This window comes from Mesoplodon mirus, assembly GCF_964341445.2.
Source record: "Mesoplodon mirus genome assembly, chromosome: 19".
In the NCBI taxonomy this organism is placed as follows: Eukaryota; Metazoa; Chordata; class Mammalia; order Artiodactyla; family Ziphiidae; genus Mesoplodon; species Mesoplodon mirus.
The window spans coordinates 65770789-65786600 of record NC_138995.1 but is presented as its reverse complement, the minus strand read 5'-3'; positions in this window follow the sequence as shown (position 1 = coordinate 65786600).

Below are 15812 nucleotides of genomic sequence, written 5' to 3'. Positions count from 1 at the left end.
CTGGCCCGTACGCTGGCACTGACCAGTGCGTCAGCACGTAGCCTGACCCTCCCACGTTTCCGTACCCTCACCTGTGCCCTAAGCCTTGCCGTTCCCTAACCCTAACCCTAGCCCGGAACAAAAACCCACCACCAGCCCTACACCTTACCCACAAGCCGTAGCCTACTCCTGACCCGTACGCTGGCACTGTCCCGTGCATCAGCACGTAGCCTGACCCTCCCACGTTTCCGTACCCTCACCTGTGCCCTAAGCCTTGCCGTTCCCTAACCCTAACCCTAGCCCGGAACGGAAACCCACCACCAGCCCTACACCTTACCCTACGCCGTAGCCTACTCCTGGCCCGTACGCTGGCACTGACCCGTGCGTCAGCACGTAGCCTGACCCTCCCACGTTTCCGTACCCTCACCTGTGCCCTAAGCCTTGCCGTTCCCTAACCCTAACCCTAGCCCGGAACGGAAACCCACCACCAGCCCTACACCTTACCCTACGCCGTAGCCTACTCCTGGCCCGTACGCTGGCACTGACCCATGCATCAGCACGTAGCCTGACCCTCCCACGTTTCCGTACCCTCACCTGTGCCCTAAGCCTTGCCGTTCCCTAACCCTAACCCTAGCCCAGCATGTAAACCCACTACCAGCCCTACACCTTACCCTATGCCGTAGCCTACTCCTGGCCCGTACGCTGGCACTGACCCGTGCGTCAGCATGTACCCTGACCCTCCCACGTTTCCTTACCCTCACCTGTGCCCTAAGCCTTGCCGTTCCCTAGCCCTAACCCTAGCCCGGAACAGAAACCCACCACCAGCCCTACACCTTACCCCCAAGCCATAGCCTACTCCTGGCCCGTACGCTGGCACTGACATGTGCGTCAGCATGTAGCCTGTCCCTCCCACGTTTCTGTACCCTCACCTGTGCCCTAAGCCTTGCCGTTCCCTAACCCTAACCCTAGCCTGGAACGGAAACCCACCACCAGCCCTACACCTTACCCTATGCCGTATCCTACTCCTGTCCCGTACGCTGGCACTGACCCGTGCGTCAGCACGTAGCCTGACCCTCCCACGTTTCTGTACCCTCACCTGTGCCCTAAGCCTTGCCGTTCCCTAACCCTAAACCTAGCCCGGAATGGAAACCCACCACCAGCCCTACATCTTAACCCAAAGCCGTAGCCTACTCCTGGCCCGTACGCTTGCACTGACCCGTGCGTCAGCACGTAGCCTGACCCTCCCACGTTTCCGTACCCTCACCCGTGCCCTAAGCCTTGCCGTTCCCTAAGCCTCACCCTAGCCCGGAACGGAAACCCACCACCAGCCCTACACCTTACCCTACGCCGTATCCTACTCCTAGCCCGTACGCTGGCACTGACCCATGCGTCAGCACGTAGCCTGACCCTCCCACGTTTCCGTACCCTCACCTGTGCCCTAAGCCTTGCCGTTCCCTAACCCTAACCCTAGCAATGAACAAAAACCCACCACCAGCCCTACAACTTACCCCCAAACCGTAGCCTACTCCTGGCCCGTACGCTGGCACTGACCCATGCGTCAGCACGTAGCCTGACCCTCCCACGTTTCCGTACCCTCACCTGTGCCCTAAGCCTTGCCGTTCCCTAACCCTAACCCTAGCCTGGAACGGAAACCCACCACCAGCCCTACACCTTACCCCCAAACCGTAGCCTACTCCTGGCCCGTACGCTGGCACTGACCCGTGCGTCAGCACGTAGCCTGACCTTCCCACGTTTCCGTACCCTCACCTGTGCCCTAAGCCTTGCCGTTCTCTAACCCTAACCCTAGCCCGGAACGGAAACCCACCACCAGCCCTAAACCTTACCCTACGCCGTAGCCTACTCCTGGCCCGTACGCTGGCACTGTCCCGTGCGTCAGCACGTAGCCTGGCCCTCCCAAGTTTCGGTAACCTCACCTGTGCCCTAAGCCTTACCGTACCCTAACCCTAACCCTAGCCCGGAACGGAAACCCACCACCAGCCCTACACCTTACCCACAAGCCGTAGCCTACTCCTGGCCCGTACGCTGGCACTGACCCGTGCGTCAGCACGTAGCCTGACCCTCCCACGTTTCCGTACCCTCACCTATGCCCTAAGCCTTGCCGTTCCCTAACCCTAACCCTAGCCCGGAACGGAAACCCACAACCAGCCCTACACCTTAACCTACGACGTAGCCTACTCCTGGCCCGTACGCTGGCACTGACCCGTGCGTCAGCACGTAGCCTGACCCTCCCACGTTTCCGTACCCTCACCTGTGCCCTAAGCCTTGCCGTTCCCTAACCCTAACCCTAGCCCGGAACGGAAACCCACCACCAGCCCTACACCTTACCCTACGCCGTAGCCTACTCCTGGCCCGTACGCTGGCACTGACCCATGCATCAGCACGTAGCCTGACCCTCCCACGTTTCCGTACTCTCACCTGTGCCCTAAGCCTTGCCGTTCCCTAACCCTAACCCTAGCCCAGCATGTAAACCCACCACCAGCCCTACACCTTACCCTACGCCGTAGCCTACTCCTGGCCCGTACGCTGGCACTGACCCGTGCGTCAGCACGTACCCTGACCCTCCCACGTTTCCTTACCCTCACCTGTGCCCTAAGCCTTGCCGTTCCCTAGCCCTAACCCTAGCCCGGAACAGAAACCCACCACCAGCCCTACACCTTACCCCCAAGCCATAGCCTACTCCTGGCCCGTACGCTGGCACTGACATGTGCGTCAGCATGTAGCCTGTCCCTCCCACGTTTCTGTACCCTCACCTGTGCCCTAAGCCTTGCCGTTCCCTAACCCTAACCCTAGCCTGGAACGGAAACCCACCACCAGCCCTACACCTTACCCTATGCCGTATCCTACTCCTGTCCCGTACGCTGGCACTGACCCGTGCGTCAGCACGTAGCCTGACCCTCCCACGTTTCTGTACCCTCACCTGTGCCCTAAGCCTTGCCGTTCCCTAAACTTAAACCTAGCCCGGAATGGAAACCCACCACCACCACTACACCTTACCCCCAAGCCGTAGCCTACTCATGGCCCGTACGCTGGCACTGACCCATGCGTCACCACGTAGCCTGACCCTCCCACGTTTCCGTACCCTCACCTGTGCCCTAAGCCTTGCCGTTCCCTAAGCCTAACCCTAGCCTGGAACGGAAACCCACCACCAGCCCTACACCTTACCCTACGCCGTAGCCTACTCCTGGCCCGTACGCTGGCACTGACCCGTGCGTCAGCACGTAGCCTGACCCTCCCACGTTTCCGTACCCTCACCTGTGCCCTAAGCCTTGCCATTCTCTAACCCTAACCCTAGCCCGGAACGGAAACCCACCACCAGCCCTACACCTTACCCTACACCGTAGCCTACTCCTAGCCCGTACGCTGGCACTGACCCGTGCGTCAGCACGTAGCCTGACCCTCCCACGTTTCTGAACCCTCACCTATGCCATAAGCCTTGCCGTTCCCTAACCCTAACCCTAGCCCGGAACGGAAACCGACCACCAGCCCTACACCTTACCCTACGCCGTAGCCTACTCCTGGCCCGTACGCTGGCACTGACCCGTGCGTCAGCACGTAGCCTGACCCTCCCACGTTTCCGTACCCTCACCTGTGCCCTAAGCCTTGCCGTTCCCTAACCCTAACCCTAGCCCGGAACGGAAACCCACCACCCGCCCTACAACTTACCCCCAAGCTGTAGCCTATTCCTGGCCCGTACGCTGGCACTGACCCGTGCGTCAGCACGTAGCCTGACCCTCCCGCGATTCCGTACCCTCACCTGTGCCCTAAGCCTTGCCGTTCCCTAACCCTAACCGTAGACCGGAACGGAAACCCACCACCAGCCCTAAACCTTACCCTACGCCGTAGCCTACTCCTGGCCCGTACGCTGGCACTGACACATGCGTCAGCACGTAGCCTGACCCTACCACGTTTCTGTACCCTCACCTGTGCCCTAAGCCTTGCCGTTCCCTAACCCTAAACCTAGCCTGGAATGGAAACCCACCACCAGCCCTACACCTTACCCCCAAGCCGTAGCCTACTCCTGGCCCGTACGCTGGCACTGACCCGTGCGTCAGCACGTAGCCTGACCCTCCCACGTTTCCGTACCCTCACCTGTGCCCTAAGCCTTGCCGTTCCCTAACCCTAACCCTAGCCCGGAACGGAAACCCACCACCCGCCCTACAGCTTACCCCAAGCCGTAGCCTATTCCTGGCCCGTACGCTGGCACTGACCCGTGCGTCAGCACGTAGCCTGACCCTCTCATGTTTCCGTACCCTCACTTGTGCCCTAAGCCTTGCCGTTCCCTAACCCTAACCCTAGCCCGGAACGGAAACCCACCACCAGCCCTACACCTTACCCCCAAGCCGTAGCCTACTCCTGGCCCGTACGCTGGCACTGACCCGTGCGTCAGCACGTAGCCTGACCCTCCCACGTTTCCGTACCCTCACCTGTGCCCTAAGCCTTGCCGTTCCCTAACCCTAACCCTAGCCCGGAACAAAAACCCACCACCATCCCTACACCTTACCCCCAAGCCGTAGCCTACTCCTGGCCCGTACGCTGGCACTGACCCGTGGGTCAGCACGTAGCCTGACCCTCCCACGTTTCCGTACCCTCACCTGTGCCCTAAGCCTTGCCGTTCCCTAACCCTAACCCTAGCCCGGAACGGAAACCCACCACCCGCCCTACAACTTACCCCCAAGCTGTAGCCTATTCCTGGCCCGTACGCTGGCACTGACCCGTGCGTCAGCACGTAGCCTGTCCCTTCCACGTTTCCGTACGCTCACCTGTGCCCTAAGCCTTGCCGTTCCCTAACCCTAACCCTAGCCCGGAACGGAAACCCACCACCAGCCCTACACCTTACCCTACGCCGTAGCCTACTCCTGTCCCGTACGCTGGCACTGACCCGTGCGTCAGCACGTAGCCTGAACCTCCCTCGTTTCTGTACCCTCACCTGTGCCATAAGCCTTGCCGTTCCCTAACCCTAAACCTAGACCGGAATGGAAACCCACCACCAGCCCTAAACCTTACCCCCAAGCCGTAGCCTACTCCTGGCCCATACGCTGGCACTGACCCGTGCGTCAGCACGTAGCCTGTCCCTCCCACGTTTCCGTACCCTCACCTGTGCCCTAAGCCTTGCCGTTCCCTAACCCTAACCCTAGCCCGGAACAAAAACCCACCACCAGCCCTACACCTTACCCCCAAGCCGTAGCCTACTCCTGGCCCGTACGCTGGAACTGACCCGTGCGTCAGCACGTAGCCTGACCCTCCCACGTTTCCGTACCCTCACCTGTGCCCTAAGCATTGCCGTTCCCTAAGCCTAACCCTAGCCCGGAACGGAAACCCACCACCAGCCCTACACCTTACCCTACGCCGTAGCTTACTCCTGGCCCGTACGCTGGCACTGACCCGTGCGTCAGCACGTAGCCTGACCCTCCCACGTTTCCATACCCTCACCTGTGCCCTAAGCCTTGCCGTTCCCTAACCCTAACCCTAGCCCGGAACGGAAACCCACCACCAGCCCTACAACTTACCCCCAAGCCGTAGCCTACTCCTGGCCCGTACGCTGGCACTGACCCATGCGTCATCACGTAGCCTGACCCTCCCACGTTTCCGTACCCTCACCTGTGCCCTAAGCCTTGCCGTTCCCTAACCCTAACCCTAGCGCGGAACGGAAACCCACCACCAGCCCTACACCTTACCCCCAAGCCGTATCCTACTCCTGGCCCGTACGCTGGCACTGACCCGTGCGTCAGCACGTAGCCTGACACTCCCACGTTTCCGTACACTCACCTGTGCTCTAAGCCTTGCAGTTCCCTAACCCTAACTCTAGCCCGGAACGGAAACCCACCACCAGCCCTACACCTTACCCTACGCCGTAGCCTACTCCTGGCCCGTACGCTGGCACTGACCCATGCGTCAACACGTAGCCTGACCCTCCCACGTTTCCGTACCCTCACCTGTGCCCTAAGCCTTGCCGTTCCCTAACCCTAACCCTAGCCCGGAACGGAAACCCACCACCAGCCCTACACCTTACTCCAAGCCGTAGCCTACTCATGGCCCATACCCAGTCACTGACCCGTGCGTCAGCACATAGCCTGACCCTCCCACGTTTCCGTACCCTCACCTGTGCCCTAAGCCTTGCCGTTCCCTAACCCTAACCCTAGCCCGCAACGGAAAACCACCACCAGCACAACACCTTACCCTACGCCGTAGCCTATTCCTGGCCCGTACGCTGGCACTGACCCGTGTGTCAGCACATAGCCTGACCATCCCACGTTTCCGTACCCTCACCTGTGCCCTAAGCCTTGCCGTTCCCTAACCCTAACCCTAGCCCGGAACGGAAACCCACCACCAGCCCTACACCTTAACCCCAAGCCGTAGCCTACTCCTGGCCCGTACGCTGGCACTGACCCGTGCGTCAGCACGTAGCCTGACCCTCCCACGTTTCCGTACCCTCACCTGTGCCATAAGCCTTGCCGTTCCATAACCCTAACCCTAGCCATGAACAAAAACCCACCACCAGCCCTACAACTTACCCCCAAGCCGTAGCCTACTCCTGGCCCGTACGCTGGCACTGACCCATGCGTCAGCACGTAGCCTGACCCTCCCACGTTTCCGTACCCTCACCTGTGCCCTAAGCCTTGCAGTTCCCTAACCCTAACCCTAGCCCGGAATGGAAACCCACCACCAGCCCTACACCTTACTCCCAAGCCGTAGCCTACTCATGGCCCGTACGCTGGCACTGACCCGTGCGTCAGCACGTAGCCTGACCCTCCTACATTTCCACACCCTCACCTGTGCCCTAAGCCTTGCCGTTCCCTAACCCTAACCCTAGCCCGCAACGGAAACCCACCACCAGCCCTACACCTTAACCCCAAGCCGTAGCCTACTCCTGGCCCGTACGCTGGCACTGACCCGTGCGTCAGCACGTAGCCTGACCCTCCCACGTTTCCGTACCCTCACCTGTGGCCTAAGCCTTGCCGTTCCCTAACCCTAACCCTAGCCATGAACAAAAACCCACCACCAGCCCTACAACTTACCCCCAAGCCGTAGCCTACTCCTGGCCCGTACGCTGGCACTGACCCATGCGTCAGCACGTAGCCTGACCCTCCCACGTTTCCGTACCCTCACCTGTGCCCTAAGCCTTGCAGTTCCCTAACCCTAACCCTAGCCCGGAATGGAAACCCACCACCAGACCAACACCTTACTCCCAAGCCGTAGCCTACTCATGGCCCGTACGCTGGCACTGACCCGTGCGTCAGCACGTAGCCTGACCCTCTCACATTTCCACACCCTCACCTGTGCCCTAAGCCTTGCCGTTCCCTAACCCTAACCCTAGCCCGCAACGGAAAACCACCACCAGCCCTACACCTTACCCCCAAGCCGTAGCCTACTCCTGGCCCGTACGCTGGCACTGACCCGTGCGTCAGCACGTAGCCTGACCCTCCCACGTTTCCGTACCCTCACCTGTGCCCTAAGCCTTGCCGTTCTCTAACCCTAACCCTAGCCCGGAACGGAAACCCACCACCAGCCCTACACCTTACCCTACACCGTAGCCTACTCCTAGCCCGTACGCTGGCACTGACCCGTGCGTCAGCACGTAGCCTGACCCTCCCACGTTTCCGTACCCTCACCTATGCCCTAAGCCTTGCCGTTCCCTAACCCTAACCCTAGCCCTGAACGGAAAGCGACCACCAGCCCTACACCTTACCCTACGCCGTAGCCTACTCCTGGCCCGTACGCTGGCACTGACCCGTGCGTCAGCACGTAGCCTGACCCTCCCACGTTTCCGTACCCTCACCTGTGCCCTAAGCCTTGCCGTTCCCTAACCCTAACCCTAGCCCGGAACGGAAACCCACCACCAGCCCTACACCTTACACCCAATACGTAGCCTACCCCTGGCCCGTACGCTGGCACTGACCCGTGCGTCAGCACGTAGCCTGACCCTCCCACGTTTCCGTACCCTCACCTGTGCCCTAAGCCTTGCCGTTCCCTAACCCTAACCCTAGCCCGGAACGGAAACCCACCAACCGCCCTACAACTTACCCCCAAGCTGTAGCCTATTCCTGGCCCGTACGCTGGCACTGACCCGTGCGTCAGCACGTAGCCTGACACTCCCACGTTTCCGTACACTCACCTGTGCTCTAAGCCTTGCAGTTCCCTAACCCTAACTCTAGCCCGGAACGGAAACCCACCACCAGCCCTACACCTTACCCTACGCCGTAGCCTACTCCTGGCCCGTACGCTGGCACTGACCCATGCGTCAACACGTAGCCTGACCCTCCCACGTTTCCGTACCCTCACCTGTGCCCTAAGCCTTGCCGTTCCCTAACCCTAACCCTAGCCCGGAACGGAAACCCACCACCAGCCCTACACCTTACCCTACGCCGTAGCCTACTCCTGGCCCGTACACTGGCACTGACCCGTGTGTCAGCACGTAGCCTGACCCTCCCACGTTTCCGTGCCCTCACCTGTAACCTAAGCCTTGCCGTTCCCTAACCCTAACCCTAGCCCGGAACAAAAACCCACCACCAGCCCTACAACTTACCCCCAAGCCGTACCCTACTCCTGGCCCGTACGCTGGCACTGACCCGTGCGTCAGCACATAGCCTGACCCTCCCACGTTTCCGTACCCTCACCTGGCCCTAAGCCTTGCCGTTCCCTAACCCTGACCCTAGCCCGGAACGGAAACCCACCACCAGCCCTACACCTTACCCTACGCCGTAGCCTACTCCTGGCCCGTACGCTGGAACTGACCCGTGCGTCAGCACGTAGCCTGACCCTCCCACGTTTCCGTACCCTCACCTGTGCCCTAAGCATTGCCGTTCCCTAAGCCTAACCCTAGCCCGGAACGGAAACCCACCACCAGCCCTACACCTTACCCTACGCCGTAGCTTACTCCTGGCCCGTACGCTGGCACTGACCCGTGCGTCAGCACGTAGCCTGACCCTCCCACGTTTCCATACCCTCACCTGTGCCCTAAGCCTTGCCGTTCCCTAACCCTAACCCTAGCCCGGAACGGAAACCCACCACCAGCCCTACAACTTACCCCCAAGCCGTAGCCTACTCCTGGCCCGTACGCTGGCACTGACCCATGCGTCATCACGTAGCCTGACCCTCCCACGTTTCCGTACCCTCACCTGTGCCCTAAGCCTTGCCGTTCCCTAACCCTAACCCTAGCGCGGAATGGAAACCCACCACCAGCCCTACACCTTACCCCCAAGCCGTATCCTACTCCTGGCCCGTACGCTGGCACTGACCCGTGCGTCAGCACGTAGCCTGACACTCCCACGTTTCCATACACTCACCTGTGCTCTAAGCCTTGCAGTTCCCTAACCCTAACTCTAGCCCGGAACGGAAACCCACCACCAGCCCTACACCTTACCCTACGCCGTAGCCTACTCCTGGCCCGTACGCTGGCACTGACCCATGCGTCAACACGTAGCCTGACCCTCCCACGTTTCCGTACCCTCACCTGTGCCCTAAGCCTTGCCGTTCCCTAACCCTAACCCTAGCCCGGAACGGAAACCCACCACCAGCCCTACACCTTACTCCAAGCCGTAGCCTACTCATGGCCCATACCCAGTCACTGACCCGTGCGTCAGCACATAGCCTGACCCTCCCACGTTTCCGTACCCTCACCTGTGCCCTAAGCCTTCCCGTTCCCTAACCCTAACCCTAGCCCGCAACGGAAAACCACCACCAGCACAACACCTTACCCTACGCCGTAGCCTATTCCTGGCCCGTACGCTGGCACTGACCCGTGTGTCAGCACATAGCCTGACCATCCCACGTTTCCGTACCCTCACCTGTGCCCTAAGCCTTGCCGTTCCCTAACCCTAACCCTAGCCCGGAACGGAAACCCACCACCAGCCCTACACCTTAACCCCAAGCCGTAGCCTACTCCTGGCCCGTACGCTGGCACTGACCCGTGCGTCAGCACGTAGCCTGACCCTCCCACGTTTCCGTACCCTCACCTGTGCCCTAAGCCTTGCCGTTCCCTAACCCTAACCCTAGCCATGAACAAAAACCCACCACCAGCCCTACAACTTACCCCCAAGCCGTAGCCTACTCCTGGCCCGTACGCTGGCACTGACCCATGCGTCAGCACGTAGCCTGACCCTCCCACGTTTCCGTACCCTCACCTGTGCCCTAAGCCTTGCAGTTCCCTAACCCTAACCCTAGCCCGGAATGGAAACCCACCACCAGCCCTACACCTTACTCCCAAGCCGTAGCCTACTCATGGCCCGTACGCTGGCACTGACCCGTGCGTCAGCACGTAGCCTGACCCTCCCACATTTCCACACCCTCACCTGTGCCCTAAGCCTTGCCGTTCCCTAACCCTAACCCTAGCCCGCAACGGAAACCCACCACCAGCCCTACACCTTAACCCCAAGCCGTAGCCTACTCCTGGCCCGTACGCTGGCACTGACCCGTGCGTCAGCACGTAGCCTGACCCTCCCAAGTTTCCGTACCCTCACCTGTGGCCTAAGCCTTGCCGTTCCCTAACACTAACCCTAGCCATGAACAAAAACCCACCACCAGCCCTACAACTTACCCCCAAGCCGTAGCCTACTCCTGGCCCATACGCTGGCACTGACCCATGCGTCAGCACGTAGCCTGACCCTCCCACGTTTCCGTACCCTCACCTGTGCCCTAAGCCTTGCAGTTCCCTAACCCTAACCCTAGCCCGGAATGGAAACCCACCACCAGCCCAACACCTTACTCCCAAGCCGTAGCCTACTCATGGCCCGTACGCTGGCACTGACCCGTGCGTCAGCACGTAGCCTGACCCTCTCACATTTCCACACCCTCACCTGTGCCCTAAGCCTTGCCGTTCCCTAACCCTAACCCTAGCCCGCAACGGAAAACCACCACCAGCCCTACACCTTACCCCCAAGCCGTAGCCTACTCCTGGCCCGTACGCTGGCACTGACCCGTGCGTCAGCACGTAGCCTGACCCTCCCACGTTTCCGTACCCTCACCTGTGCCCTAAGCCTTGCCGTTCTCTAACCCTAACCCTAGCCCGGAACGGAAACCCACCACCAGCCCTACACCTTACCCTACACCGTAGCCTACTCCTAGCCCGTACGCTGGCACTGACCCGTGCGTCAGCACGTAGCCTGACCCTCCCACGTTTCCGTACCCTCACCTATGCCCTAAGCCTTGCCGTTCCCTAACCCTAACCCTAGCCCGGAACGGAAAGCGACCACCAGCCCTACACCTTACCCTACGCCGTAGCCTACTCCTGGCCCGTACGCTGGCACTGACCCGTGCGTCAGCACGTAGCCTGACCCTCCCACGTTTCCGTACCCTCACCTGTGCCCTAAGCCTTGCCGTTCCCTAACCCTAACCCTAGCCCGGAACGGAAACCCACCACCAGCCCTACACCTTACCCCCAATCCGTAGCCTACCCCTGGCCCGTACGCTGGCACTGACCCGTGCGTCAGCACGTAGCCTGACCCTCCCACGTTTCCGTACCCTCACCTGTGCCCTAAGCCTTGCCGTTCCCTAACCCTAACCCTAGCCCGGAACGGAAACCGACCACCCGCCCTACAACTTACCCCCAAGCTGTAGCCTATTCCTGGCCCGTACGCTGGCACTGACCCATGCGTCAGCACGTAGCCTGACCCTCCCGCGATTCCGTACCCTCACCTGTGCCCTAAGCCTTGCCGTTCCCTAACCCTAACCGTAGCCCGGAACGGAAACCCCCCACCAGCCCTAAACCTTACCCTACGCCGTAGCCTACTCCTTGCCCGTACGCTGGCACTGACGCATGCGTCAGCACGTAGCCTGACCCTACCACGTTTCTGTACCCTCACCTGTGCCCTAAGCCTTGCCGTTCCCTAACCCTAAACCTAGCCTGGAATGGAAACCCACCACCAGCCCTACACCTTACCCGCAAGCCGTAGCCTACTCCTGGCCCGTACGCTGGCACTGACCCGTGCGTCAGCACGTAGCCTGACCCTCCCACGTTTCCGTACCCTCACCTGTGCCCTAAGCCTTGCCGTTCCCTAACCCTAACCCTAGCCCGGAACAAAAACCCACCACCATCCCTACACCTTACCCCCAAGCCGTAGCCTACTCCTGGCCCGTACGCTGGCACTGACCCGTGGGTCAGCACGTAGCCTGACCCTCCCACGTTTCCGTACCCTCACCTGTGCTCTAAGCCTTGCCGTTCCCTAACCCTAACCCTTGCCCGGAACGGAAACCCACCACCCGCCCTACAACTTACCCCCAAGCTGTAGCCTATTCCTGGCCCGTACGCTGGCACTGACCCGTGCGTCAGCACGTAGCCTGTCCCTCCCACGTTTCCGTACCCTCACCTGTGCCCTAAGCCTTGCCGTTCCCTAACCCTAACCCTAGCCCGGAACGGAAACCCACCACCAGCCCTACACCTTACCCTACGCCGTAGCCTACTCCTGTCCCGTACGCTGGCACTGACCCGTGCGTCAGCACGTAGCCTGACCCTCCCACGTTTCCGTACCCTCACCTGTGCCCTAAGCCTTGCCGTTCCCTAACCCTAACCCTAGCCCGGAACGGAAACCCACCACCAGCCCTACACCTTACCCACAAGCCGTAGCCTACTCCTGTCCCGTACGCTGGCACTGACCCGTTTGTCAGCACGTAGCCTGACCCTCCCACGTTTCCGTACCCTCACCTGTGCCCTAAGCCTTGCCGTTCCCTAACCCTAACCCTAGCCCAGAATGTAAACCCACCACCAGCCCTACACCTTACCCTACGCCGTAGCCTACTCCTGGCCCGTACGCTGGCACTGACCCGTGCGTCAGCACGTAGCCTGACCCTCCCACGTTTCCGTACCCTCACCTGTGCCCTAAACCGTGCCATTCCCTAACCCTAACCCTAGCCCGGAACGGAAACCCACCACCAGCCCTACACCTTAACCTCAAGCCGTAGCCTACTCCTGGCCCGTATGCTGGCACTGACCCGTGCGTCAGCACGTAGCCTGACCCTCCCACATTTCCGTACCCTCACCTGTGCCCTAAGCCTTGCCGTTCCCTAACCCTAACCCTAGCCCGGAACGGAAACCCACCACCAGCCCTACACCTTACTCTACGCCGTAGCCAACTCCTGGCCCGTACGCTGGCACTGACCCGTGCATCAGCACGTAGCCTGACCCTCCCACGTTTCCGTACCCTCACCTGTGCCCTAAGCCTTGCCGTTCCCTAAACCTAACCCTAGCCCAGAACGTAAACCCACCACCAGCCCTACACCTTACCCTACGCCGTAGCCTACTCCTGGCCCGTACGCTGGCACTGACCCGTGCGTCAGCACGTAGCCTGACCCTCCCACGTTTCCGTACCCTCACCTGTGCCCTAAGCATTGCCGTTCCCTAACCCTAACCCTAGCCCGGAACGGAAACCCACCACCAGCCCTACACCTTACCCCCAAGCCGTAGCCTACTCCTGGTCCGTACGCTGGCACTGACCCGTGCGTCAGCACGTAGCCTGACCCTCCCACGTTTCCGTACCCTCACCTGTGCCCTAAGCCTTGCCGTTCCCTAACCCTAAACCTAGCCCGGAACGGAAACCCACCACCAGCCCTACACCTTACCCTACGCCGTAGCCTACTCCTGGCCCGTACGCTGGCACTGACCCGTGCGTCAGCACGTAGCCTGACCCTCCCATGTTTCCGTACCCTCACCTGTGCCCTAATCCTTGCCATTCCCTAACCCTAACCCTAGCCCGGAACGGAAACACACCACCAGCCCTACAACTTACCCCCAAGCCGTAGCCTACTCCTGGCCCGTACGCTGGCACTGACCCGTGCGTCAGCACGTAGCCTGACCCTCCCGCGATTCCGTACCCTCACCTGTGCCCTAAGCCTTGCCGTTCCCTAACCCTAACCGTAGACCGGAACGGAAACCCACCACCAGCCCTAAACCTTACCCTACGCCGTAGCCTACTCCTGGCCCGTACGCTGGCACTGACACATGCGTCAGCACGTAGCCTGACCCTACCACGTTTCTGTACCCTCACCTGTGCCCTAAGCCTTGCCGTTCCCTAACCCTAAACCTAGCCTGGAATGGAAACCCACCACCAGCCCTACACCTTACCCCCAAGCCGTAGCCTACTCCTGGCCCGTACGCTGGCACTGACCCGTGCGTCAGCACGTAGCCTGACCCTCCCACGTTTCCGTACCCTCACCTGTGCCCTAAGCCTTGCCGTTCCCTAACCCTAACCCTAGCCCGGAACGGAAACCCACCACCCGCCCTACAGCTTACCCCAAGCCGTAGCCTATTCCTGGCCCGTACGCTGGCACTGACCCGTGCGTCAGCACGTAGCCTGACCCTCTCATGTTTCCGTACCCTCACTTGTGCCCTAAGCCTTGCCGTTCCCTAACCCTAACCCTAGCCCGGAACGGAAACCCACCACCAGCCCTACACCTTACCCCCAAGCCGTAGCCTACTCCTGGCCCGTACGCTGGCACTGACCCGTGCGTCAGCACGTAGCCTGACCCTCCCACGTTTCCGTACCCTCACCTGTGCCCTAAGCCTTGCCGTTCCCTAACCCTAACCCTAGCCCGGAACAAAAACCCACCACCATCCCTACACCTTACCCCCAAGCCGTAGCCTACTCCTGGCCCGTACGCTGGCACTGACCCGTGGGTCAGCACGTAGCCTGACCCTCCCACGTTTCCGTACCCTCACCTGTGCCCTAAGCCTTGCCGTTCCCTAACCCTAACCCTAGCCCGGAACGGAAACCCACCACCCGCCCTACAACTTACCCCCAAGCTGTAGCCTATTCCTGGCCCGTACGCTGGCACTGACCCGTGCGTCAGCACGTAGCCTGTCCCTTCCACGTTTCCGTACGCTCACCTGTGCCCTAAGCCTTGCCGTTCCCTAACCCTAACCCTAGCCTGGAACGGAAACCCACCACCAGCCCTACACCTTACCCTACGCCGTAGCCTACTCCTGTCCCGTACGCTGGCACTGACCCGTGCGTCAGCACGTAGCCTGAACCTCCCTCGTTTCTGTACCCTCACCTGTGCCATAAGCCTTGCCGTTCCCTAACCCTAAACCTAGACCGGAATGGAAACCCACCACCAGCCCTAAACCTTACCCCCAAGCCGTAGCCTACTCCTGGCCCATACGCTGGCACTGACCCGTGCGTCAGCACGTAGCCTGTCCCTCCCACGTTTCCGTACCCTCACCTGTGCCCTAAGCCTTGCCGTTCCCTAACCCTAACCCTAGCCCGGAACAAAAACCCACCACCAGCCCTACACCTTACCCCCAAGCCGTAGCCTACTCCTGGCCCGTACGCTGGAACTGACCCGTGCGTCAGCACGTAGCCTGACCCTCCCACGTTTCCGTACCCTCACCTGTGCCCTAAGCATTGCCGTTCCCTAAGCCTAACCCTAGCCCGGAACGGAAACCCACCACCAGCCCTACACCTTACCCTACGCCGTAGCTTACTCCTGGCCCGTACGCTGGCACTGACCCGTGCGTCAGCACGTAGCCTGACCCTCCCACGTTTCCATACCCTCACCTGTGCCCTAAGCCTTGCCGTTCCCTAACCCTAACCCTAGCCCGGAACGGAAACCCACCACCAGCCCTACAACTTACCCCCAAGCCGTAGCCTACTCCTGGCCCGTACGCTGGCACTGACCCATGCGTCATCACGTAGCCTGACCCTCCCACGTTTCCGTACCCTCACCTGTGCCCTAAGCCTTGCCGTTCCCTAACCCTAACCCTAGCGCGGAACGGAAACCCACCACCAGCCCTACACCTTACCCCCAAGCCGTATCCTACTCCTGGCCCGTACGCTGGCACTGACCCGTGCGTCAGCACGTAGCCTGACACTCCCACGTTTCCG